This window comes from Tenrec ecaudatus, chromosome 1 (assembly GCF_050624435.1).
Source record: "Tenrec ecaudatus isolate mTenEca1 chromosome 1, mTenEca1.hap1, whole genome shotgun sequence".
Taxonomy (NCBI): domain Eukaryota; kingdom Metazoa; phylum Chordata; class Mammalia; order Afrosoricida; family Tenrecidae; genus Tenrec; species Tenrec ecaudatus.
Window position 1 is genome coordinate 305,508,791 of NC_134530.1, and position 26,749 is coordinate 305,535,539.

A 26,749-nucleotide genomic window follows, 5' to 3' on the forward strand; every position below is an offset into this window, starting at 1 on the left:
AATATTACACCATAAAAAGACCATAGGAAATATTCTATGGGTGTTTAAACTGATTATATACGTTAAAATTTTCAAAATTCACTTTGAAAGCATTTTATTACAAAAATAGAAATGCACTTGAAATATTGGAAAGAAAAATGTATCAATATATTTTTCATATTATTGGTAGTATTGTCTAGAAATTTATGTAAATTTCTAGCAAAATGATTATAATAAACTGACATCACTAATTACTATGCCTTTATTGACTTGATGGCTTTTTATATTTCAGGGAACCAAGAGCTGAACAATTTAATATGAATAAGATAAATGAGAGTGTCCCAAGTGAGTTCATCCTGTTAGGTTTCTCAGACCGACCATGGCTGGCACTTCCATTTTTTGTGGTTTTTCTGGTTTCCTATATCTTGACTATCTTTGGCAATCTGGGAATAATTCTGGTGGCACGTCTGGACCCCAAGCTTCATACTCCCATGTATTTCTTTCTTAGCAATCTATCTCTCCTGGATCTTTGCTATACCACCAGTATAGTTCCACAGATGCTGGTAAACATTTGCAGCACCAGGAAGGTCATCAGTTATGGTGGCTGCGTGGCTCAGCTCTTCATTTTCCTGGCCCTGGCTTCCACTGAGTGTCTTCTCCTGGCGGTCATGTCCTTTGATAGGTTTGTGGCTATATGTCGGCCTCTCCACTACTCAGTTATCATGCACCAGAGGCTCTGCCTCCAGTTAGCAGCTGCGTCCTGGATTAGTGGCTTTAGCAACTCAGTGTTGCAGACCAGCTTGACCCTTCAGATGCCACTGTGTGGCCACAACGAAGTGGATCATTTCTTCTGTGAAGTCCCTGCTCTGCTCAAGTTGTCCTGTGTTGACACAACCGCAAATGAGGCTGAACAATTCTTCTTCTGTGTGCCATTCCTTCTAATACCTGTGGCACTCATATTGATATCATATGGCTTCATTGCCCAAGCAGTGTTGAGAATACAGTCAGCTGAAGGCCGGCGAAAGGCATTTGGGACATGTGGCTCCCACCTGGTTGTGGTGTCACTCTTCTATGGCACTGCCATCTATATGTACATGCAACCACCATCTCCTACCTCCAAGGACCGGGGCAAGATGGTGTCCCTTTTCTATGGGATCATCACACCCATGATGAACCCCCTTATATACACACTTAGAAATAAAGATGTTAAGGGAGCTTTTAAGAGATTGCTTGCAAGCATCTTCTTGATCAGGAAACAAGAAATATGATAATTTTGTTAAACACTGGAAAATTATTTAGCTAAATAATGAGATTCTCTCATAGTTCCTCTAATTTTGTTACTCTTATACATTTTTGGTGATCAACCTCAAATAAAGTTTGACTGATAGAGAACTGCATTTTCCATTACTGTCTAAATAAGTTGAAAGTTCCTTGTACAAGTCCCCACAAGTGACCCTCTAAAATCCTCCAAACAGTAAAGCCTTAAAAATCTTAAGTTCTCAAATTTGGTTTGCATACTCAGGGAAAAGTAGATGTCTTTCAGGAATTTAGCATTTTTATACACGTGCAAACAAGTCCACTCAGAAACACAAACATATGCACTTTTTTTTTAAGAATGGTAGAAGGTCTACCTGAAATCCATAAAGCCATCTAAAGCTCCTTTCTCCCAATTATAGTTGTAAAGTCTAGATATAGCTTAAATTTGTATCACACTTACCACATCAACTATAATAAATCCATTATGCCCTTTATCAACAGTTATACCTACAATTTTTCACTCTCTGGGAATGGTTCAGCAGTTACTATGTCTTCTCAATTGAGGTGTTCTGTTTTAGTCCCTCCCAGTTCTGGTTACACTTCAGGCTTGAATCAAAAATTGTTAGTGGAAAATTATAAAAAGGATTTCTCTACAATCTCTTTTATCCCATAAGGCACTTATAAATCAGAAAATACTGCACATCACATGAATTCTATTGCTTGTGTAATACACTTTTCTTGGGAAAGATAAAATGTTTATTAACACCGTGTAAATTCCCTTGGGGTAGACAGCACAGAAGGATCTCTGGTGGTGTAGTGGGTTACCCACTGGGTTATTAGCTGCAAGCTCAGCAAGCTGAACCATTCCGTAGTTCCCTGGGTTATTGATGAAGCTTTCTGCTCCTGTTAAGATTTATAACAGTGGAAAGGCACAGAGGCATTTCTACTCTGCCCTACAGCATTGCTATGTGTCAAAACTGATGACATGGAAGCGGGTTAGTGGAATAGCATGGATTCTAACTTCCTGCTGTTCCATGTCACCTTCATAATTCATCAAAGGACAATACTCACACTCCATGCATTGGTTACTTTGTGTAACATATTATATTGCAGTTATTTTAACTATTTCTTCACTACGCTCTTCTTCCCATTATTTTCTTCTACCATGTATGTCATAAAAGAACGAAATACAGCCAATTAATGGAAAAATATTCTAATCACATTTGTTCCTTGAAATTTTACAATAATACCACACATTTCTGCCTCAGTGTAATTCTAACAAGGAGATCTGTTGGTGCAGTAGATTAGCATTGGGCTGCTTATTGCAAGATCAGTGGTTCAAACCCACCATCTGCTCCTTGGGAGAAAGATCAGGCTATCTGCTTGCATAAAGATTTACAGTTTTGGAACCCCTAAGAAGAAATTCTACTCTGTTCTGTAAGGTCACTTATAAGTCTGAATCAACGAAATTTCAGTGGGTTGAGGAGTTCTGTATGTGTTTGAATTTGTAATTCTAACATGACATTTGGGATCCTAAAACTTTAACATGTATTGAAATCATCTGGAGAGCTTTCAAAACCGAGATTGTGACAGCTCCAACCCATTGTCAGTATTCTAATGCAGCAAGTCCGGGGCAGGGCCTGAGAACTCACATTTCTAACGAATCCTCCAGTGGTGCTGCTGTCGCTAAGAATCTGCATCTTAAGAAACACCATACTAATATTTAAAGTAAACCCAACATTGTGCTTAATTTAGGTCTTTGTTTCTATCAATGAGAGTTATTACTAAAAGGGAAAATAGAAGCCAAACACTAGAAAAAATATATTAAAATATGAAATGGCTTCCCCTAATGGAAATGCATTCATATCGTAAAAGTCCCAATAAAAAGATACCAAGTTTCCAGGGATCAATTTGGATGTGATCTCAAAATAAATGTTCAAGAATTATGAGAGCATATCAGAGAAACCATGGTGATAAAAATTGAGCTATTCACTTTATTTTTGAATGATTCCATTTATTACTTTTTGGTAAGTTTTAACGTGATCGGTACCAAAATTCTATAACTATTTTAAGATCGCTTGTGATTTTATGTGTGTGTTCCATATACTGAAAAGTTCAGTCTTAGGTATCAGTGAGTGGGTTCCGACTGCAGTGCCCTATGTGCATTAGAACCCAACACTGCCAGGCCCAGCACCAGCCTCACAATGGCAATGTTTGGTTGATTGTTGTAGCCCCTATGTCAGTCCATCTCATTAAGACTCTTCCCCCTTTTCTCTGCCACTCTACTTTGCTAAGAATGATGACTTTCTTCAACAATGGTCTCTCCTAATAATAGGTCCGAAGTATGTGAGACAAAGCCTTGCCATCCTTGCTTCTAAGGCATTACGTCTTCCAAAGTGGCGCTTGATTGTATAATCAACATTCTTCCACAACACCAAAATTAAAATATATCTATTTTCTCTAGGCTTTATTCATTGTCCAGTTTTTGCATGCATATGAGGTGATTGAAAACATCATGGCTTGGCTCAGGTATGTTAGTCTTCAAAGTGACGTCTTTGTATTTAATCACTTTAAAAAGCTCAAGTTACTAGAGTCTAGTACAACAGATTGGCCCAATGTTGTTTGATTTCTTGACTGCTACTTCCATGAGCCTTGACTGTCAATACAAGTAAAATGAAAGTGTTGATAACTTCAATATTGTTGGTGTGTTTATAATGATGTTTTCTATTGGTCTCATGACATTGAGGTGTACACCATACAGGAGGCTGCAGTTTTTCATCTTCATCAGTAAGTGCTTCAAGTTCTCTTTGCTTTGAAAGACAAGAAAATGTCATCTGCATATGCAAAGTCTTTAAGGGGCTTCCGCTAATCCCCATGCCACATTCTTCTTCATGTAATCCAGGTTGCAAGATGATTTGGTCAGAATACATATTTAACCCAGATACAGACAAAGTTAGTTTATTATATATATTACCCTGGACTCTGTTTTAAATTAATCTACAAGTAGAACAACAAATACTAAAATAACTTAATTTTATATAGATACTAGACTGATACCATAATTAATTGGCAACACACCTTGTGCTGTTGTCTTGTGCCAACCAGTCAATTCAGGTTCATGGCCATCACACATATTATAGAGCAAAATGACTCCATAAAACTTTGAGGAAATGGAATGGGGGACGTTGGCTTCTGATCCGTGTTTGGCCTCCAACCAATGTTGATACTCAAGGAGAAGGAGAATCCATCTCCAAAGCAGTCTGAAACCAATTGCCATAAGCCTCCACCCTTCCTCATATTGACCCAATCCTGACACCAACCACTCTACTCTACTGGGTTGGTCATTTGTTGCAGTGACCACACAGCACTCAAAGATAGCACTCACAATTATGGGGTTTATCAGGGCAGCTGGTAGGTTACAAAATATTAAGGTTATAGTTCTTTTGTCCATAATGTCAACCATACTTACAGGGATCATTCTCTGTTCCTTGACTTCTCAGCCAGGGGATCCCTTGGTCTCTGCCCTGTTCCATGACTAAGAAATCAATTCTTAAGCTTCACACTCTCTGTGTTGCTACTGTGCTCTGTCTCATGGTCCAGGCATTGTGATCGCTGGTGCCTCTTCTGTCTCCACAACTTCAGATAGAGACCTCATCTGTCCTCCAATGACTCTTCATAGCATACTCACTCTCTGTTCCTGAGATGGCTCACTCTTCATACCCAGCTAAATAGCAAAATAAATCCCCTCTGCCAGTGTCTCACCCTGTTTGCACAGTCCCACCCAATCCTGCGGTGGAAGTTACAAAGACATGGGCAGAAGAGCCTTTGCAATTAATCTCACTTCACCACACATTTTCTCAGCTGTAATGTTCATGGAGACCGATCACCAGGCCTTTGATCTCCATTGTAGCTGGGTGGGTTCAAAATGTCAACATTTTGGTTAGTACTTAGGAGCGAAACATTTGCAGTAACCTAGGACTTCCCACATATATCAGATACACACTGTAAGGGTGCTGGAGGCACAGGGAATCCAGGGTGGATGATACCTTCAGGACCAAGGGTGTGAGGGGCGATGCTGGGAGAGTGGAGGGTGAGTGGATTGGAGAGGGGAAACTGATTACAAGGATCCACAAGTGACCTCCTCCCTGGGAGATGGATGGCAGAGAAGTGGGGGAAGGGAGACTCCGGATAGGGCTAGATATGACAAAATAACAATGTATAAATTACCAAGGGCACATGAGGGAGGAGGGAGCGGGGAGGGAGTGGAAAAAAAAAAGAGGACCTGATGCAAAGGGTTTAAGTGGAGAGCAAATGCTTTGAGAATGATTGGGGCAGGGAATGCGCAGATGTACTTTATACAATTGATGTATGTATAGGTATGGATTGTGATAAGAGTTGTATGAGCCACTAATAAAATGTAAAAAAAGAAAAAAATTAATGACACAAAATACTCTAACGCTAATACCCAAAGGTCTAGATTTCAACTGGATTTGCTCCTGGGTAATACAAATTTTATTTAAAAATCTTTTTGTTGATACTAGCAGATTATGGCCACCAGGTAACAAGCATAGGAAAATCGCCTCAGGAGCAAGTACCATAGCAATCCATTAAGAGGGAAGTCCTACACTCCCTGGAAGTCAGGAAAACAACATAAAAGCTAAGTACACCAAAATTTCTTTCTTTCTTTTTAAATCATTTTATTGGGGCTCGTACAACTCATCACAATCCATATATACATCCATTGTGTGAAGTACATTTGTACATTTGTTGCCATCATCTTTCTCAGAACATTTGCTTTCTACTTGAGCCGTTGGTATCAGCTCCTCAATTTTTTCCCTTTCACCCTTCCCCTCCCTCCCTCATGAACCCTTGATAATTTATTTTTAAAATTTTCATGTCTTACACTGTCCAATGTCTCCCTCATCCACTTTTCAGTTGTCCGTCCCCAGGGAGGCGGTTATATGTAGATCATTGTGATTGGTTCCCTTTTCTTCCCCCACCTTCTCCTTCTCCTCCTGGTATCGCTGCTCTCATTATTGGTCCTGAGGGGTTCATCTGTCCTGGATTCCCTATGTTTCCAGCTCTTATCCGTATCAGTGTACATCTTCTGGTCTAGCCAGATTTGTAAGGTAAAATTGGGATCATGATAGTGGGGTGGGGGTTAGGGGGAGGGTGCATTAGAAAACTACAGGAAAATTGTTATGTTTCATCAGTGCTATACTGCACACTGACTGGTTCGTCTCCTCCCCTCAACCCTTCTTTAAAGAGAGGTCCAGTTGCCCACAGATTGGCTTTGGTCTCTATTTCACACTCCCTCTCATTCACAATGGTACAATTTTTTGTTCTTTGATGCCTGATTCTCTCGACACCTCATGATCACATAGGCTGGTGTATTGGCGAGTGTTTGCTGACATGCCTTATGCTGTGTGAGGCACTATTGCAGGTAGGAGGAAGTTCCCTGAGTCATGTGAGTTCACAGAGGCCAGGTAGGTGCTCCCCCAGCCACACAGACAGGATTTCCCTGGAGGAAGGTGAGTGGGATTTCCCCTTGAGGGAGGTGGGTGGGCGTTCCCAAGCCCTGGGTTATGATGCACAGGGTGGTGCTCTCCCAGTTGGGGGAAGGTGTAAGTGCCCTAAACTAAGGGGAGTGGCCTGGAAGTTGGCAGTGGAATGTGAGAGAAAAGGAAAGAAAAAAAGGGGGGAAACTGATCCCACTGAGACTGAGGGAAAGAGAGAAGAGAAACAAAAGTAGCAATATAGCTGAGCCCCGATCCCTGGCCATGGGGCTGGAGGGGCTTAAATCCTGCCCAGAGGCAGGCAAACTGTGGCTGTGTTGAGATAAAGCCATGGGACCAACTCTAAATGATCCCAGCTCTGGCCAATACAGTGGCAGGACTAAGATCAAACCCTAACCAGCCTCCACTGTGGCAAACCAAAAGCCTCCAGCTCCTCAAAGCCTAGTGAATCTGTGCCCACTTGTCTTTATGATGCTGCTTCTGTGACCCAGCAGTGTGGAATTTCCCTCTTAATAACTCTCCTGCGCTGATTTCTTCAGAGTCCCTCTGGTACGTGTCACTCAGTTGCCATCTTTCCAGAAATCTCCCTTTCTTTTCTTTTTTTTTTTAAATCATTTTATGGGGGGCTCTTACAACTCTTTTAACAATCCATACAGCCATTTGCATCAAGCACATTTGTGCATATGTACTTTTCAGAACATTTTTCTACTTGAGCCCTTGGTAACAGCTCCTCTTTTATTTTCCTCACTCCCCCACCCTTCCACCCTCATGAACCCTTGATAAATTATAAATTATTTTCATATCTCACACTGTCTGCTGTTTCTCTTCACCCATGTTTCTGTTGTTCATCACACTGTTTGGGGGAGGGTAGTTATACAGCTATCATTGTGATCAGTTCCCCCTTTCCCTCTGAAGTCTATTTTGGGGATTCCTCTGGGACTTCATTGCTTTGAGACCCCCGCTCCTCCACCCCTGCTGTTCTGTTGCACTCCCTTCGTTTTTTGCACACTTGTGGAGGGGTCAGATCAGGCACAATTCCCACACTGTGTCTCAGTTTTTCTCCCCATAACACTATAGGTTAGTGAGGGGATGCCGTGTCTTGTGGTGGAGCTGGCTCTATTGCCCTCTTTGTGTATTAGCTTCTTTGAGCAGGAATATAGTCCTTAGGGCTTGGTGGGCCAGGATGTGGTCCACTTTCTCTCTCTGTCTCTCCTTCCCTCTTAGTTTGCTCCTGTGTGTTCTGAGCAGAACCAACCCTCTTCCCAAGCTGTATCTTCAGTGCTGTCCTTTGCAGTGCATTCTTCTTTGGAGGAGATCAAAGTAGCCTGCACTGGAGCTAGCTCTGCAGACCTCTCTGTTGGTTTGCTGCTTCATGGTGGCATGTTGCCTTCAAGTGTTGGCATACTAGGTTGATGTCTGGTCCCTCTCTCCCTTTCCTGGTTGCCATCTTTCCAGAAGTCAATGCACCACAATTTCTTAAAGTTGGGGATCAATAATGCCTGCTGACTGTTACTAACTCCCCTTCACTATTGACCAATGATTCAAGACACTTCAATGAATTCTCCCTCCCCTGCACAAACATCCTTCCCGACCCCTGCTCCAACCCAACTAGCTAAAACTCTTACCTCTCAAGATTCCAGGGCCCCTGTGTGAATAGCAGGCTACATAGGCAGCTTGGCGCAGTCATCATCACTACCTGGAGCAGGTGACCCCTTATTCTTTCTTTCTTCCTCCTCAGGTGCACCCCACCTCATGCCCCACCATTTCTGGTGCAGCAGACACAGGCACACATTAACACTGCCAAAGGATGAGGAATCCCTACAAAGGAAAAATTAAAAACACTTCCAAACAAAGAAAAATTAAAGGTATTTTGTGAAAAAAAGAATAGCATTACAAAAAATTTTAATAGATCAGTATAGATGGGATCAATAACAGTAGACAAAGACACCACTTAGATCACACACAAAAAGAGAAAGAAACAGAGAGAGAGGTATATCAATACTGACATTAAATGTCAATGAATTATATAAACCAATAAAGAGACATCTGGGATAATTTAAAGTTGGATGTTGTTCCTTGTGTTTGTCTTTATGTTCTTATTCTTCCTATTGTTGATTTCTAGTTTTAAAGCACTGTGGTCTGAGAATATGCGTTGTGAAATCTTAGTGTTTTTGAATTTATTAAGACTTGCTTTGTGGTCTTAACAGGTGGTCTATTCTAGAGTGTGGTCTATGTGCACTGGAGAAAAGCTGTTGTCTAGGAAGCTAAACTGGTTAATTGTATTATTTAACATTTCTGTTTCTTTATTGAGTTTCTTTCCTGATGAGCTGGCTTTCCTTGAGATTGGTGTGTTGAAATCTCCTACTGTTGTTGTTGAACTACATATTTCTCTCCAGTTCTGTGTGGGTTTGATTGATATATTCCGAGGGTCTTTCATTTGTGGCATCATGTATGTTTATTATAGTTATGATTTCCTGCTCCAGTATTCCTTTAATCACTATATAACGTCCATTCTTGTGTCATTGTTATATGCCTTGACATCTTTTTTATCAGAGATTTAATATTTCCATTCCTCTTTTTTAATGGTGGCCATTTTCCTGGTAAATTTTTTACATCCTTTGATTTTTATTCTATTTTTGTCTGAGTTTAAGGAGTGTCTCTTGGAGGTGGCATATAGATGGGGTTTGTTTTTTAATTCAATCAGACACTTTCTGTCTATTAATGAGTTCTTTTAATACATTTACATTTAGTGTTTACCTGTTGTTGATCCCCTGTCCATAGTATTCTCTTTAATATTTTTGTAATGTTGGTCTTGCCTTTAGAAATATCTTTAATGTTAAAAAAAAGAAAAAGATATATCTTCAATGTTTCCTTGTCTGGAAATACCTGTATTTCTCCCTCATATTTGAAAGATGATTTTGTTGGATATAAGATTTTAGTCAGCAGTTTTTACTTTTAAATGATTATTTATGTCACTCCATTGTCTCCTTGCCTACATGCTTATGCTGGGAAGTCCAAGCATCTTACTAGTTTGTCTTTGTGCCTGTCCTTTTTCCTAAGCTGAATTCAAGATCCACACCTTTTTCTTGAAATCAGAGCGTGCGATTACAATATGTTGCAATGTGTTTCTTTTGGGATCTATCATGTTTGAAATGCTCTCAGTGTCTTAAATAGTCATTTCCTCCTCCATCATAATGCTGAAGAGCCAGTCATGTTTTTTGTTTGTTTCTTTCTTCTTCCTTGGTTTTTTTTTTTTGTACTATTTTCTCTTTAGATTAAAAAAAATTACTTCCCCTTGCTCTTAGAGCCCAATGAGACATTGATTATTTCTCTTCATAGTCTCCCATATATAAGGTTTTCATCAGATTTCTTTGCTTTTTTTCCCTTTTATCATTTGTAGTCAAAGTGACTGACTCTATTTCATTTTTCTTCACTTATATTTCCTCTATGGCCTTTTACCGTGTTTTCTAATTCTTATCTCATTATTTGTATTCCAATATTCCTTTCTGTGTAGTGTTTCTAGTTCTGACATTCTTTCACTTGTTCTAATGAGCATTCTCTACATCTCTTGAAGTGACCTAACCACCATTCTTCTGAATCCTATTTCTGGTAAATCCAGGCCTTTTTTCTTCTTCAGAGTATTACATTAGGTATGGATAATTTTGAATTTTGTTAACTTTTCTTGATGTTTTAAGCTGTCTATGGGTGACTCCCATGGCATTGGGGTACAGCATTTAGTGGTATATGAGTGTGTTAGTCTGGGCTGACTGAAGAAACAAATCCAGAGGCACTCCTATGTGTGTAAGAGAGAGCTTTATATAAAAAAGCAATTATACATTGATAAAACATCCCAGCCCAGTCCAGGGAAGGTACATAAGTCTAATATTAGACCATATATCCAATGGTAGTCCAAAATTCCTTCTTCGGACTCATGCAATCACATACCATGATGCTGAATACAGTAAGATCACGGGCCCATTGGTGAAAAGTCTTGTGCATCCAGTGACAGTGCAACCATCTCAGTGCTGGCACGGTCTCCATGTGGATCCTCCTGCTCTCTGAGTGTGGCTGTTCAACAGGAAGGTGAGGCAGAGAGAGAGAAAATTCTAAGAATCCTTCTCATGAGAAGGCCACACCCACAATGAGGCATCATCAGCCTGTGATCTGATTGCCAGGCTAGACTCCACCCCTACACTTATTTATTAAGTTGACATGGAATTATGTAACTACCACAGTGAGTATCTGGGTTGAGCTTGGGGTAGCTTACTCATCAATTGATGTGGAAGAGGTCTAATTAGAGCTGTAAAACATATAGTAAGGAAATAGAGGAAAATATGATAGATGGCTAAGTGGAAGAAGTGGGGAGAAAGAGGTGAGAGAATAAAATAAAGTAATAATAATCATAGGCCATCTAAACAGACCAAGCATTTTTTTAAAAAGGGAAAACACATTTTTAAAAGGGTAGTGTGGTAGTTACGTATTCTGTTGTCAACTTGAGACTTATAGTGAATGAGGTGGAATCTATCCTGTCAATCAGGTCACAGTTTGATGAACTTATTTGGAGCCACTAAGGAGATAAATAGCTCAATGGAGGCGGGACACACTCACTCCCTGCAAGACATTCCTGTTGACATGACACATAGAGCTATGTTAGAGTACTGGAGCTGGAGGACTCACATTGAGACCCACACCAGCACTGAGATACTTACACTGCTACTGGATCCACATGACTTTCCTCCCACTGGCCTGTGATCTTCCTGCAGTCAGCGTCATTGCATGTTTCATGAGTCTGAAGAGGATTTTATACATTGGCATCGGGCCTATGGGGAAATATCAGACTTAAGGACTTGATCTAGATTGGACTGGGAGGTTTTCTCAATATTCAATTGTTCTTGTATATAAAGCTCTTTCTTTCTTTTTTTAATCATTTTATCAGGGGCTCATACAACTCTTATCACAATCCATACATACATCAATTGTGTAAAGCACATCTGTACATTCATTACCCTCATCATTCTCAAAACATTTGCTCTTCACATAAGCCCCTGGCATCCGCTCCTCATTTTTTCCCTACCTCCCTGCTCATCACTCCCTCATGAGCCCTTGATAATTTATAAATTATCATTTTGCCATATCTTGCCCTGTCCGGTGTCTTCCTTCACTCCCTTTTCTGTTGTCCGTCCCCCAGGGAGGAGGTCACATGTAGATCCTTGTAATTGGTTCCCCCTTTCCAACCCACCCTCTCTCTACCCTCCCAGTGTCGCCACTCACACTCCTGGTCCTGAAGGGATCATATGCCCTGGATTTCCTAGGTTTCCATTTCCTATCTGTACCAGTGTACATCCTCTGGTATAGCCAGACTTGCAAGGTAGAATTGGGATCATGATAGTGTGTGTAGGGGTGGAGGGATGGGGGTGGGGTGGGGTGGAGGGAAGCATTTAGGAACTAGAGTGTATTGGACAGGGTTCTCTAGAGAGACAAACCAGATTGCTAGTAATTATATATAAATATACTTATAAAAATAGATATATAATTCAAGATATGAACCGTTAAATTATATACAGATAGATAATACAAGAAATTAACAGTTAAATTATAAAGCAGTGAGACACTAGCAGTCCTTTAAGGCTTGAGAGCTACCAGTTGCCATGTCCCCTTCTGTAGAGAGAGAGGGGCTATATATACCCAGGCAGCAAAGAGCAAGGCAGGTCCCCAACTGTCATCAACTGTTGGTCCCCAGCTCCAGAGATGAACATTCCAATCATGTGGGCTTGAAGGGACCTCACCTTACAGTGACACAGTCCACAGGCTAGGCATCCCACAGGTAGTGTACCCCTTTAAACTGAGGCACAGAACAAGCAAGCCATTTATCCTTCTGCCCTTCAGTTAATCCTACTTGTGTTTATCAGCCAGGCTGGCACAATAAACTTTAGCATAGAAGAAAGTTGTATTTTTCATCGTTGCTACATCGCACCCTGACTGGCTCGTCTTACCTGGACCCCTCTGCAAGGAGATCTCCAGTGGCACAAATGGGCTTTGAGTCTTCACTGTGCACTCCCCTGCTCATTCACTATGGTAAGATTTTTTGTTCTGATGATGCCTGATACCTGATCACTTCGATACCTTGTGGTCACACAGGCTGGTGTGCTTCTTCCATGTAGGCTTTGTTTCCTCTGAGCTAGATGGCCGCTTGTTTACCTTCAAGCATTTAAGACCCCAGACGCTGTATCTTTTGATAGCCGGGCACCATCAGCTTTCTTTGCCACATTTGCTTATGCACCCATTTGTCTTCAATGATCATATCATGGAGGTGTGCACCCAATGATATGATTTTTTTTCTTTGATGCCTGATAAATGATTCCTTTGGCACCTCATGATCACACAGGCTGGTGTGTTCTTCCATGTGGGCTTTGTTGCTTCTGAGCTAGATGGCCACTTGTTTACCCTCAAGCTTTTAAGACCCAAGACACTATATCTTTTGATAGCTGGGCACCATCAGCTTTCTTCACCATATTTGCTTATTCACCCGCTTTGTCTTCCGCAGTTGTGTTGGAAATGTGAAAGCTCTTTCTTATACACATATGATTTTTTCTCTATTTAGTCAACCCAGTCTAACACAAATAATAAGAATTAATAGGTATTGTGGGAATATATTTCATGAGGAAAAGGAAAGAAAGGGATAGTGAGTGGGGCAGGAGAAAGGTGTGTATAAGTGAGAGGGGAGAGAGCCCCTAACAAGTCATCATGGATCCAGTAGGTGCAATTGTACAGTGATAATAAGCAAAGATTATAGAAAAGTCATGGAGATCATGAGAGATAGAAGAGAAACTGAAATAATGGAGTCAGACACATTTCATGGTAGCATGCTCACCTCAACCCCACTTGATAGTCCTTGTAGAGAGAGCCAGAGAGAGCACAAGCAGCCTAACTTTGGTCATCTTGAGTGGGCTTGACCTTACTGGGCTCTGTGTCATGGAAACAATTTACTACTATCCTTATCAGAAGGGAGTAGGCCCTACTTGTGTGGGATAAACAGTGGTGTCTGCTTGCTCTGGATGGCTGATGATCCTTAGGGAGCATAACCCCTGACCTACTTCTATTGACCTCCAAATGTATAGTCATCTGCCACATGTAGCAAGCACCTAAGTTTGGCATATATTTGTGGAACACAACTTGGGAGAAATCTTCCTGTTTCCCACACATAAGTAATCAGATCAGGAAATATATATATTTAGAAGAGTGGTTTTCAACCTGTAGGTCAGAACCCATTTGGGGGTCAAACTACCCTTTCAGATGGTCACCCAATTAATAACAGTAGGAAAATTACAGTTATGAAATAGCAACAAAAATAATTTTATGTTTGCAGGGGTCACCATAACATAAGGAACTGTATTGAAGAGTCACAGGATTAGAAAGGTTGAGAACCAATGATTTAGAAGAAGTAGAATTAAAGAAGAAGTGAGAAAAAGAAAATGAGACAAATAGAGAAGGGAGAGAAGTAAACGAAAAAGAGACTAGAGGAAAAGGAAGGAGAAATGTAGAGAAGCAGGGCGGAGATGGCAGTGATAAGACGTAGGTGAGGGTATGAAACTGCGTTGCTATGGCAGTGTGAATGTGGGCGAGTGTGTGCTCTCAGGTGCACGCTGGTGGGAGAATGGAGAGAGAGTTAAAAGAACAAACCTGGCTATGAAGAACTTGGTGTGGGTGGATGTGCCTTCATCTGGTGCTGGGGGTTATGTCTCTGGCTGCCTAGAAGACATGTGTTCCCACAGGCAGGTAGGATCACACGAGAACAGGAAGTAAATATGATAAACAACAACAAACCAAAATCCTATAGAAAAACACTGCAGCTAGGGTGGGAATTCCTGTTCATTTGGCAATTTTGGTGTTTGCATGAGTATGCTGCCTGGGAGGAGATAGGTACAGAAGGGACACTGGAGAAGGAAGAAGGAAAGAGGCGGAGCGTTCCTTGGAGGGGTCACCTACACTGGCTAGTAGAAATGTCTGCTCTGATTTTCCATGCTGCATGATATCCACTCATAGTCCCCAGGTGTTGGGTAAGAGGTTGGGTCGGGTTGGCTGGAGCAGGGAGAGGGAAGAACCTGTGTGCCTGTGAGGATAAGTGCACAGAGTGGCTTGGACCATTGTCTAATGATGAAAGGGAATCAGTAACAGTCATCAGGCTTTGCAGATCTCCAAGTTTATGAAATTTTATGTAGCTTCTCAGTTGCTTTTCTGATTTCCAAGGGGTTCAGGACTTCCCACTTGCTGTAATTTTTTTGGGTATTTGTTCCAGTGGTGATTTTCCTGTGAATGTTACCTGGTGTTAACGTTCCCCAGATCTGTGTGTGCTTTTCATGTCACACAATTGAGAGGGATTTGGGGTTATGTTGGTCTCTATCTAGCAGAGGGTAGGGCTGTAAGACCTGTGGGTGTAGCTGGATCAGGTGGGCACCATTCTGCTGATGCAACAGAGAAAAGTTGGAGAGAAAAGGTGAAATACAGTTTTAAATCATGAAACACGAGAGAAAGGAAAACAAATATCAACATCAGGAAGGAGTAAAGTGACCATTGAACCATTTAAAATAAATGGGAAATCAAGAAACAGGAGGGAGAAGAGGAAAGAGAGTGCCAGCAAAATAGCATCTCCATCTTTTGAAGAATGAAGTAGGATTGATATTTCACCTCATGTAAAAAAGAAATTCAACATGAATTGGAGATAAAATATAAATCCTAGAGCTATAAAGATCATCATCCAGAATATAGGGACAAACATGAGAGCCCTATTTCAACACATAGACATACTATCAAATATAGTGAGAAAAGCACTCATGGTAGAAGACAAAATAAATGAGTGGGACCTACTAAAAATAAGACATTTGTGTGCATCAAAAGAGTTAAAAAGGAAACCCACAGACAGGGGGAAAAAATCTTCAACAATGACACACCAAAAGAGAACCAATTTCTAAAATCTATAGGAAACTGCAACACCTCAATAAGATGAAAACAAATAACCTAATCAAAAGTGGGCAAAAGATATAAACAATTTACCAAAGTAGTATTCAAAGGACTTAAAACATGAAAATGTGCTCACAATCATTCTGAGTTACAAGTCTAAACAACAGTGATTATTACTGTACACAGTCCAATTCAAATGAAAAGCAGAAATTGAAAAATCCCCCGAAATCCAGAAAACAACAAATGCTAAAGTGGTTGCAGAGAGCTTAGGACTCTCATGCACTGATAGTAGGTCTGTAAACACATACCATTGTGGAAAGGGAACTGGCGCTACCTTAAACAGCTGGGAATAGAAATGTCAGCTCTGCTTATGTTGTGTATATGCTCTAAAGAATTAAGAGATATGACACTAAGAGACATATGCAACTTGTGTTCATTGTGGCCCTATTCACAATAGTAAGATTGGAAATAGCCCAAATGCTCATAAATATAGGAATGGACAAAGGAACTTTAGTACATAGACCTAATAAATATTATGAATCTCTTAAAAACAATGATGAACCACAAAGCACCTCATGAGCTGGATGGATTTAGAGAACATTATGCTGAATGAGTTAGTCAATCACAAATGCACAAATATTGTACAGCAACACTAATGCAAAGATAAGGATTAAGACAAAGTCTTACATACCATAAAGAACAGGCTTTGGAGATTCCAAAGAATGGGAAGATAAAGCAGCAGAGTAGGAGGCTGAGAGGTTCTGACCTGGGTGAAAGGACGGGTGGAAGTCCAAAAGAGAGACATGCGAAATCAGGGAGGGCAGGTGGGATAGAATGTGGGAGTGGGAGTTGTTAAGTGGTTTGAGTCATTAAATGAGGAGTTGATGATCTGAAATATAAGCATCCCCATACACACCCAATTCACAATAAAACTGCATTAAAAATGAAGAAAAGAGAAATAAAATAAATAAGAAACAAGGGAGGGGAGAAAAGAAGATGGTATTGAAAAAGTAAGAGAGGAAACTAAAGGAAACAAGAGAAGCAGAAGAGAAGAGTTTAAAAAGGAAAAGGAAACCAGAGAAATGATTTTTAATAAGTGAGGCAAATACTTAAAGGTATTTGAAGCAAGGCTGAACTAAAGAGACCATGATGTCATCCAACAAGTGCGATACATTGTCCTCAGCAGCATTATGAGACCAGCTGCTAGCTATCCAGGGGCAGCTGGCCACATTCCCCTCCACAATCCCCTCCATGCCCAGTGCCCTAGCTATTACATCTCAAAGTCTCCTCTCCTGCTTTGCTGCCTTCCCTTTGCACCAGCCCCTGAGTATACGTCTGGACCAATGCATTGGAGTAGGACTGATGGAGTGATCCCTGGCCTCCTTAGGCAGGGAGATGCTGGGGTTCCTGATCCTCCCTTCATCTGTCCTGGCCCAGTGCTGGGCTGTTCCTAGTTCTGTGACCAAAGCCAGGTGGATCCCCTCTCCTCCTGTCCCTTGTGGCCACATCTCTCTGGAGTGGGAGGGTTGGCTGCTCCTTACCTCAGAGCTACCCCAAAGGGAAGTAACGACTATCCATCCCTCAGTTCCTACTCTGGGATAGCATGAGCTTCATTTTCTACATGTGTGACTTTGTCCAGTTATGAATCCAATAAACTCTGTAGAATGGGTTCGGGGAGCATGAAAGAATGCCATTCACAATAGCTACACAAAAGTTGAAACACCTAGGAATAAATCTAAGCAAAATAAGACGTATACAAAGAAACCACAGAGTTTTATTACAAAAAAACAAAACAAAAGAGACCTACACAAATGGAACCATATCCCGTGTTCAAGGATAGGAAGATTCAATATTGAAAAAATATCAATACTACTAAAAGCAATCTACAAATTCAACATATTCCTGATCCAAATTCCAACATCATTCTTTAAAGAAATGGAAATCCTATCCACCAACTTCATATAGAGAGGGAAGAGAGCCATGATAAGAAAGAACTTCTCAAAAAGAAAAACAAAGTACATGGTCTTGCTCACCTGACCTCAAAACCTACTACACAGCCACAGTTTTCAAAAGATCCTGGTAATCATATAATGATAGATACATAGACCGATGTAAAAGGACAAAAAAAACATAAATATAAACATCTGCCTACAGCAAACTGATTTTCAACAAAGGAGCAAGAAACATAAAATGGGAAGGGAATGTCCTCTTCAACAAACGGTGCTTGAAAAACTGGATGCCCACCTGTAGAAGAATGAAGCAGGACTCATACCTCACCCCTTGCATGAAAATGAACTCAAGATGGATCCGAAACCTAAAAGCAAAGCCCAAATCTATCAAGATCATCAATGTGGGAAACAGAGGACTGGGAAGAGAGTGTATGTGGATGAATTCATTATTCTCATTATTTTAAGACGCCTGGGAGGCCAGGATTCTGGATGGAGGAAGGCCTCCAAACGTGTGTTAGAGACATATGTTAAAGTCCCAATCACATTCTCATAATTAATCTTTGTTCCCTATTTTATCCTCCCATGATAATGCTATCTTAAAGTTTCATCTTACAAGCTGCTTGCTATCTGGCCAGCAGCTTTATCAAAAGGAGCAGATATGTTGGCATTGCTCACCCTCCACAGAGGACAGTCATTCTCCCTTAATTTCCCCCCAGCACCATTTTTAGGATACTCCTCCAATAAACTCAGGGACCTCTGGGTTAGGGTACAGCCCACTTTGTTATGTATGTGGATACCTGTAATCAGTGAGCTTGTCTGCCCCAAGAGTATGTACGATGAGGTTGAGAATAGAATCTCTCTCTCTGCTCAGACCTAGTTCCTGAAGCCATGGCAGAGGTGAGCACCTCACACTTTGCCTGTCTCTTAGGTGCTTCTCTTCAATTACACAAGCACCTCTTAGGACCCATCCACATGTCCGGCTGGACCTCACAATCATGAGAAAATTAGTACAAAACTAAGGGCCTTAGTGAAGGGCATACATGGACTACCAGATATTAAAAAGGAAGCACATATTGAGAAAGACAAAATCAAAGGATGTAATTCATTAAAATTAAAACACTTGTATACATAAAAAGATTTCATGAAAAGAATAAATGGAAAAGTTATTTAGCAATGACATAACTGAAAAAGACAAATTACTAAAATCTACTGAATCCTGCAACACCACAAGGGAAAGAAAAAAAAGTACATGAATAGAAAATTCAGAAAAGACAATACTGGAATGTCTAAGAAGCACATGAAGAAATGCTCATTCACTAGACATCTGGGAAATGCAAATCAAAACAATGGTGAAATGACATCTTACACCCACAACCATAGCCTAATTTTAAAACAAAAAAAACAGAACAACAAATGCTGGAGAGGATGTGGAGAGATGGAAACTCTCAAACACTGCCGGTGGGCTGATAAATACATACAAACACTTTGGAAAGCAATATGATTTGACTTCTAAAACAACTTTCAATAGAAATACATGACCCAGCAATACCACTGCTGGCCATATGAGGCGGTGTGCTCTCAAATAAACAGAGAAAAAAGGTCCGCTGGGGGGAGTTTTCGTAGTTTGCATTTCCCACTAGGCAAGTATTGAGCAACTCACTCTGAGTGAGTGCACCCAGTGACATCACCTGGAAAGGCTCTCTGGTCACAGTGAATTTTTGGTAAAAGCAGTTTTGCTTGAACCTAGTTTTTTGTGATGACTAATTTAAGAGAACGGCATGCAGCTGTGAAATTGTGTTTCCCGCTTGGGAAAAATGCCACAGAAACGGTTGTGATGTTGAACACGGCTTACAAGGACAGAGCTATGGGAAAAACTCAAGTGTACGAATGGTTTTCTTATTTCAAAAAGGTAAAATGTCAATTGATATCAAACCTCATTCTGGATGTCTGTCAACTTCCTGAAGAGATTACAATGTTGACTCATAGTGCATTTAGAGTTCATTCCACCAGGTCAGACTGTTAATCTAACTTTCTATTTAAAGGTTCTGAAAAGATTTTGTAATAATGTGCGAAAAAAAGGCCTGACATGGCAGATACGGGACTGGTTTTGCCACCACAACAATGTACCTGCTCAGGCAGTCTCAGTGTGCCAGTATGGGGAAAAAACAACAAGCCTCTCTTGCCTTACAACTTTACTCACCTGACCTTGCTTCGTGCAACTTGTTTTTTGTTTCTGAAAATGAAAAGGGACATGAAAGGACAGGGAGTTTTTTTTCCTAAAAAAACAAACAAAACAGTGGATAGCACAAATGTAGTCCCCCACTACCACAAATTATGCAGTAGAGTTTCCTACGTTTGGTGAAATCGCAGGGGTCAGCGCATCTGGAGTGCAACGGATAAGCCTTGCCCTGGGAAAACCACCTTTGTGATCATGGTATCTCCCCTGCCAGGTAAGTGTAAGGATAGGGATTTAATGATGTAGAAGATGTGAACAAAAAAATGAAGGAGGTGCTGTCAGTCATCCAAACAGATGAGTTTTAAAATGTCCAAAAATGGAATTGCAGAGTTGACAAATGTATTAAGTGTAATGGAGAGTACTTTGAAGTGGATAAGGTTGTTTTGTAAAAATATTTAAATGTATAGCTTTAAAATAATGTGGGTTTTAAGAGGTATCCCTCATATACCCCCCACCACACCAAGTAAAAGACAGATCAGAAACAGATATATGCTCTCCTATGTTCATAGCTGCACTGTTCACAATAGCAAGAAGCTGGGAATAGCCCAAATTCCCATCAGTGGAACAATGGAATTAAAAGAAAAGGGAACTTTGGTATATACAAAGAGCAAAATACTATCTATCCCTATAAAATAGTGATGAAACTCTGACATACCTCTCAACATAGTAATGCCTCTCAAACACCACTGAATTGTTCAAATATGTCAAGCTACCCACTCCTCACTATCAATTTTAGAACACTTACTATTCTCTTGTACCCGTCATTATGGGCTCCCCACTCCACTTGCCCTCCCCTCCTCTTCTAGTATGGCCCCCAGGAACCATGGGTCCAGTCACTATCTCTGTCAAATTGCCTATCCTGGATTACTTGAATAGATAAACACCAGTAAAGAAATAAACAAATAAATAAATAAAACGCCATACAAATAGTTACAAGTCTAACAAAAATAATGGCAAAGAGCAGATATCTCTATGCTTAAATAAAGTAAAAGGACCTGTTAAAAACCAACATTTTGGTCTCCATTTCCTTCAGGGTTACCTATCCAGGGCCCCGCTTACCAAACCCCCATAGATCCTTGTAGTCTTCGGTAACCATGTCCAAAAGGCAAGCCTCCTGTTGCTATTTCAGCAATCAGGGATGGAGCAGTCTACTGCCCGCCTCCAGCTCTGCCTTAAGTCTTTCACTGTGGCCCCTTTGTGAGTAATCCACGTCCAGTTCAGATGGGTTGCTAAGTACCTTGCCACATGTCAGAAGTCAATACTCGGAATTCATAGGAGATTTCGAGGTTTGATGCACATTTTTAGATGCCTTTTCAGCACAAGTGCTATCCGACTGGTGTGGATGATGTGCGGATCATTGGCTCTTGGTCTAGCTCTTGCCAGAATATCTGGTCCTCAGCCTGGTGATTGTCTGTTGTGGGAGTTATCTTTTGGGCATCTTCTGCTGTTTGAACTTATTTCAGTGGACTCACATTGTACTTGACCTTTTGTGCTTGGCTAACCTCACACAGCATAATATCATTCAAATCTTTCCTTGAGATGAGGTACTTTCATCTGTGTGTTTTAGGGATGCATACTATTCCATTGTATGTATGTATGAGTTTGTTTGTCCATTCATCTATTGATAGAAATTTATGCTGTTTCCAATTTTGTTTGCAATTGTGAATTTCCCTGCAACAAACATTGGAGAGCAGATATTGGTTGTGGTGTGTTTCTTATTTCTTCTGGGTATATGCCCACAAGTGGAATTGCTGGGTCATATGGTAGCTCGATTTCCTTCTGTTTTAGGTAATGACAAATCACATCCACAGTGCTGTATGTATCTCCAAGATCATCAGCAGTGAATAAGTGTTCTTGTCTCACCACACCCACTCCACCATGTGTTGCTATTTGTCTTTTTTAATTGGGCTATCTTTGTAGGTGTTATCTCGATGTTTTTTAAAATTTGCATTTCCCAGATGGCTAATAATTGGAAACGTTTTCTCATATGTTTTTTGGACATGTGGGCTTCTTCCTTTGTCAAACTTCTGTTTAAGTTTTTTGCCCACCTCCTCAATGGGTTATTCATTTGTTTTGTTGTTTTTTTCTCTTTGTAAACTTGAAAGATTCTGTAGATTTTCGTAATAAGGCCTTTGTCTGTTAGGTTGTTACTAAATATCTTTTCCCAGACTGCGCTCTCTTACTACTCTACTGATGAAGTCTTTTGATGTCCACAGTGTTTTATCTTTTGTAGATCCTACTCATCTATTTTATCTCCCTCTGGTTGTGTATCCTACCTTATGTCTGCTAGCCCATTTATTCCCTATGCTAAGGTCATTAGCTTTCTTCCAATTTTCTCATTGATGATCCTTATAGTTTGGGGTTTTACTTCTAGGTCTGTGTTCCACGTAAATTTTGATCTTGTGCATGGAGTGAGGTAAGGGTCTGTTTTCATTCTTCTGTAGGCTGCTATCTAGTTTTTCCAGCACCATTTGTTGAAATTGGAATCTATTTCCCATTTGAAATTGCGGGCCTTTTTTAAATATCAGTTGTTTATATGCTGATGTTTTTATTTCTGGATTTTGGGGTTTTATCCATTGGTTCAAATATCTATCATTATACTAGTACCATGATATTTTGACAACTGTGACTGTGTAATAAGTGTCAAAGTAGGTTGTACGAGCCTACCCACTTTGTTCTTCTTGAGGAGGTCTTTGCCAGTTCTGGGCTTCTTCCCTTTCCATGTGAAGTTGGTCATCAGTTTTTCAATTTCTTTGAAAAATGGTGCTGGAGTTTGTATCAGGATTACATTGAATTTATATAGTGTCTGAAGGAGGGATGTCATCCATGAAGTCTTCCAATCCATGAGTGTGGGATATTCTTACATTTGTGTAGGTCCCCTTTGGTTTCTTCTAATAATGTTCTGTAGTTTTCTTTGTACAAATCTTAGGTTTTTGGTTTGGGTTAAGAATATTCCTAGATATTTCAATGTATGCTTAGGTATTGTGAAAGATACTACCTTCTTGAGTCTCTTTTTTTGTAATCCCATTGTTAGTATATAAAAATCCAGTTGATTTCTGCTTGTTAATCTTATATCCTTCCACTCTACCCTATTCTGTTACCATATCCAATAATCCTATTGTGGCTTCATTGGAGTTCTCAATATAAAAATCATGTAATCTATAGTGATAATTTCACTTCTTTGCCCAGTCATTTACTTTGATATCCTCCCATTGTCTTATTATTAACTAGAACCTCCAAGATAATGAATAGGAGTGGGGACAAAGGGCATCCTTGTTGGGTCCCCTTTTTCAGTGGAAATATTTTCATCTTTTTTCCATTGATTGTAACTTTGGCTGTTGGTTTTCATTTATAATTTTATTAATTTGAGGTAATTTCATTCTAATTCTCTCTACTTCTTCTTTTAAATAAATCTATCCTCTTAAGACTTAATTAAGAAGTCTTAATTAGGAATGGGTGTTGGATGTTGTCAAGTGCTTTTCTGCATCTATTGATATTATCATATGGTTCTTGGACTTTTTCTTATGAAGGTGATGAATAATGTTGATGGCTTTTGGATGTTGAGGCATCCCTGCATCACAGTTATGAATCCCATTTGGTCATGAAGAATTATTTTGTTGATATGCCTTTGTAGTCTATTGGCCAAGATTTTGTTGAGGAATGTTCCCTCTATGTTCATTAAAGAATCAGCCTGTAGTTCTCAATTCTTGTGGGATTCTTGTCCTGCTTTGGAATCAGTGTTAAACTAGCTTCGTAGAATGTGTTTGGGAGTTTAGTGACTTCTTCTATAGTCTGGAAAAGTTTGTGTAGAATCGGTGTCAGTTTTTCTCTGAATGCTTGGTAGATTCCTCCTGTGAAGCCACCTAGGCTGGGGCATTTTTCAGTGGGGCATTCCTTGATAACCTTTTCTATTTCATATTTGCCATGGATTTGTTCATGTTGTTAATGTCCATTTGAAATAATTTGGGGAGAGATTGTTTTTCCAGGTATTTTTACATGTCCTCCAATGCTTCATAGTACTGTGTAATTAGTCTTTTAATTTTATTGGGGTCTGTGGTAATTTCCTGTGTTTGGTCCCTCATACTAGATATTGATGTCTTCTCCTTCCTATCATTTGTTAGGTTTGCCAACAGTTTGTGGATTCTGTTAATCTTTCAGAAGAACTGGCTTTTACTGAGTTTATTTTTTCATTTTTTGTTTGTTTTCTCACTATTTATTCTCTGCCTTGATTTTATATTTTCTTTTCTTTTGCTATTACAGGGATTATTCTTTGGCCCTGTTCCAATTGCTAAAGGTTTTGTGATAAGGTATTGACCATAGGTCTCTCTTCCTTCTTCATATATGCATTTATTGCTATCAAGCATCCTCTGATAACTGCTTTTGGTGTATACCAGAGGTTTTGGTATGTTGTATTTTCATTCTCATTAGTTTCTAGGAACTTCCTAATTTTGTCTCTGATTGGAATAATACTCAATCCTTTTTAAGAAGTAAGTTATTCATCTTCAATGTCTTTGCCTTTATTACTTTATCCTTTCTTTTGTTGATTTCCAGCTTTATGGTGTGATGGTCCAAGAAGGAGGTCTGTGTGACCTCTTATGTTTGAATTTATTCATGCTTGACTTGTGTTCCATCATGTGTTCTATTTTCAAATATGTACCACGCCCTTGAAAAGAATGTATACTGTTTTGCAGCTGGATGGAGAGCTAAACTTATATCAAGTCAGATTGTCTGATTATAGAGTTTAGTTATGCAGCCTCCTGTTGAACTTCTTTCCTGCTAATCTTTCTTTCTTGGAGAGCAGTGTATTGAAGTCCCCTACTATGATCATTGTTTCTGTAATTTCTTTTAACATCTTTTGAAGGATTTGGTTGATGAATTTCACGGGTCTCTATTTGGGCACAGATATGTGTATTATGCTCACTAGCTTTTAGTTTACTGATTCCTGAAGCATTATCTAGTGCTCATACGTATCTCTTGTTATGTCCTGCACCTTGAGATCAATTTTGTCAGATTAGAATTGCAACTCCTGCTTTTTTTAGATTGCCGTTCTTTTGATATATTTTTCACCATCCTTTGACCCTCAACATATTTTGTCTATGACCTTGAGATGTGTCTTGTGAAGACAACAGATTGATGGAGTGTTTCCTAATCCAGTCTGCTATTCTTGTCTTCTAATGGGTGCATTCAAACTGTTTACATTCAGAGTAATTACATCCATCTCTGGATTCTTTACCATTATCTTGTACCATTTATGATGGATATTTTCCTCCTGCCCTCTGTAATTTTGTGTTTTATATGGAGGGGGGGGGGATTCATTCTTGCCTTCTTTTCTCCATTGGGTCAAAGAAGTCTTGGGTGTTGCTTTCAGTGTGTTGACTTCTGGATAGTGTTACACTGTGCAGTGGTCTCATGTTTGTACTCTGTGGATGTTGTTCTTCTGTCCAAAATGACTGCTCATATGATTGTCCCTTTTCCTCAGATTTGACTACTGTATGCCTTGGTGTGTTCTTTTTTTTTTATCATTTTATTGGGGGCACATACAATGGAGTGTTTTTCTTGGAATTCAAGTTTATTGGTTTCCTCTCTGATTCCTGGATGATTTTCAGACCCTCCTTTATTATATTGGGGAAGTTTTCTGGCAGCAATTCCCTTGATATCTTAATTGCTGGTTTCTTCTTTACGTCTTGTTCTGGTATCCCAATTATTTGGATGTTGTTTTCCTTCACAGTGTCACTCATTGTTCTCAGGGTTTCTTCAGCTACTTTAACAATCTTGTTTGAATGTCTTTCATGGTTGGTGTGTCCTGCTTGGATATCTACAAGGTCTCTGATTCCGTTCTCTGCTTATACCAAGCTATTGGTGAGGTCTTTTACCATTTTCTTCTTTTCTGCATCATCATGCTACTTCATATTTGTCTGTATCATCATCATACAAATACTCTTGTATTTCCCTTTGGTATGTAGACCCTCGCATCTCTAGGATTTTTCATCCTTTTTTTGTATTGATTCTTTCATATCCTGTATGACTCTAAGCAGCATTTTCAAGATTTCTTTCTGTGGTGGATCAAAGCCTTCTCTCTCTATGTACGTCTCTAAGTTTGGGTCATCTTCAGCCTTTGATATTTGTTTCTCTTGTTTTCTTATAGTAGCTGCTGATATGGTTTGCTGTCTCTGTGGCATCTTGGTGGAGCTTGAGATGTTATGTTGCATGTGGAGCACACAGCACAGGGGACTGGGCTGCCTGGGTCTGCATGTGACACCAGTGGTGCTGTGCTGTCATATTTGCTGGGATGGGCAGGGCCACAAGCAGAGGACAGCATAGGTGTCAAAAGTAGGGGGTTGGGGGGGTTGGGCTGCGGTGGACTGTCACTGACTGCATTAGTTGTGTGGAGCCACCAGCCCCAGGCCGCTCAGTCTCCATAGGCAGAGCATGGGATGGCCTCACAATGTGTGCAGCGTGAGTGGTGCAGGGGCCGTAGGCTGAGCCAACAAAATTAGCAGGCCTCTTAGGCTTCCAAGCAGAGTGGAGGTTTGGGGGCAGGGTGTGCGGCAGATTCAGATCACAAGCAGCACTAGCAGGGCAGGCTGCTTGAGGATACTGGTCAGCTCCACATACCACTCACGCCTCTCCAGTGGCTCAGGTGGAGGGTGGAGTGCTCTGCTGCTGTGGTTTGCGGGTGGTACAGGTCAAGTCAGCCAGATCCACAGACTGCTCAGATTCCACCAAAGGCATGGGTCGGGGCAGAGTGTAACAGAGCAAGGAGGCAAAGTCATCCCACATGCCAGGACAGAGCCCTGTAGTCAATCACGTGTCCTGGACCCTCCTGCTCAGCCCTCACAAATCCAGTACTCGCA

At 40.4% G+C, this 26,749-nt stretch overlaps 1 non-coding gene and 1 pseudogene across 1 annotated transcript; one reads left to right on the forward strand and one right to left on the reverse strand.

Moving 5' to 3' along the window:
- Positions 1–296: 296 nt before the first annotated feature.
- On the forward strand, positions 297–1,282 carry LOC142441083 (olfactory receptor 2B2-like; annotated as a pseudogene).
- Positions 1,283–19,953: 18,671 nt separating this feature from the next.
- LOC142437990 (U1 spliceosomal RNA) lies at positions 19,954–20,117 on the reverse strand. The gene has a single exon (XR_012782482.1). It is a non-coding gene; the product is annotated as a U1 spliceosomal RNA (small nuclear RNA).
- Positions 20,118–26,749: the final 6,632 nt, after the last annotated feature.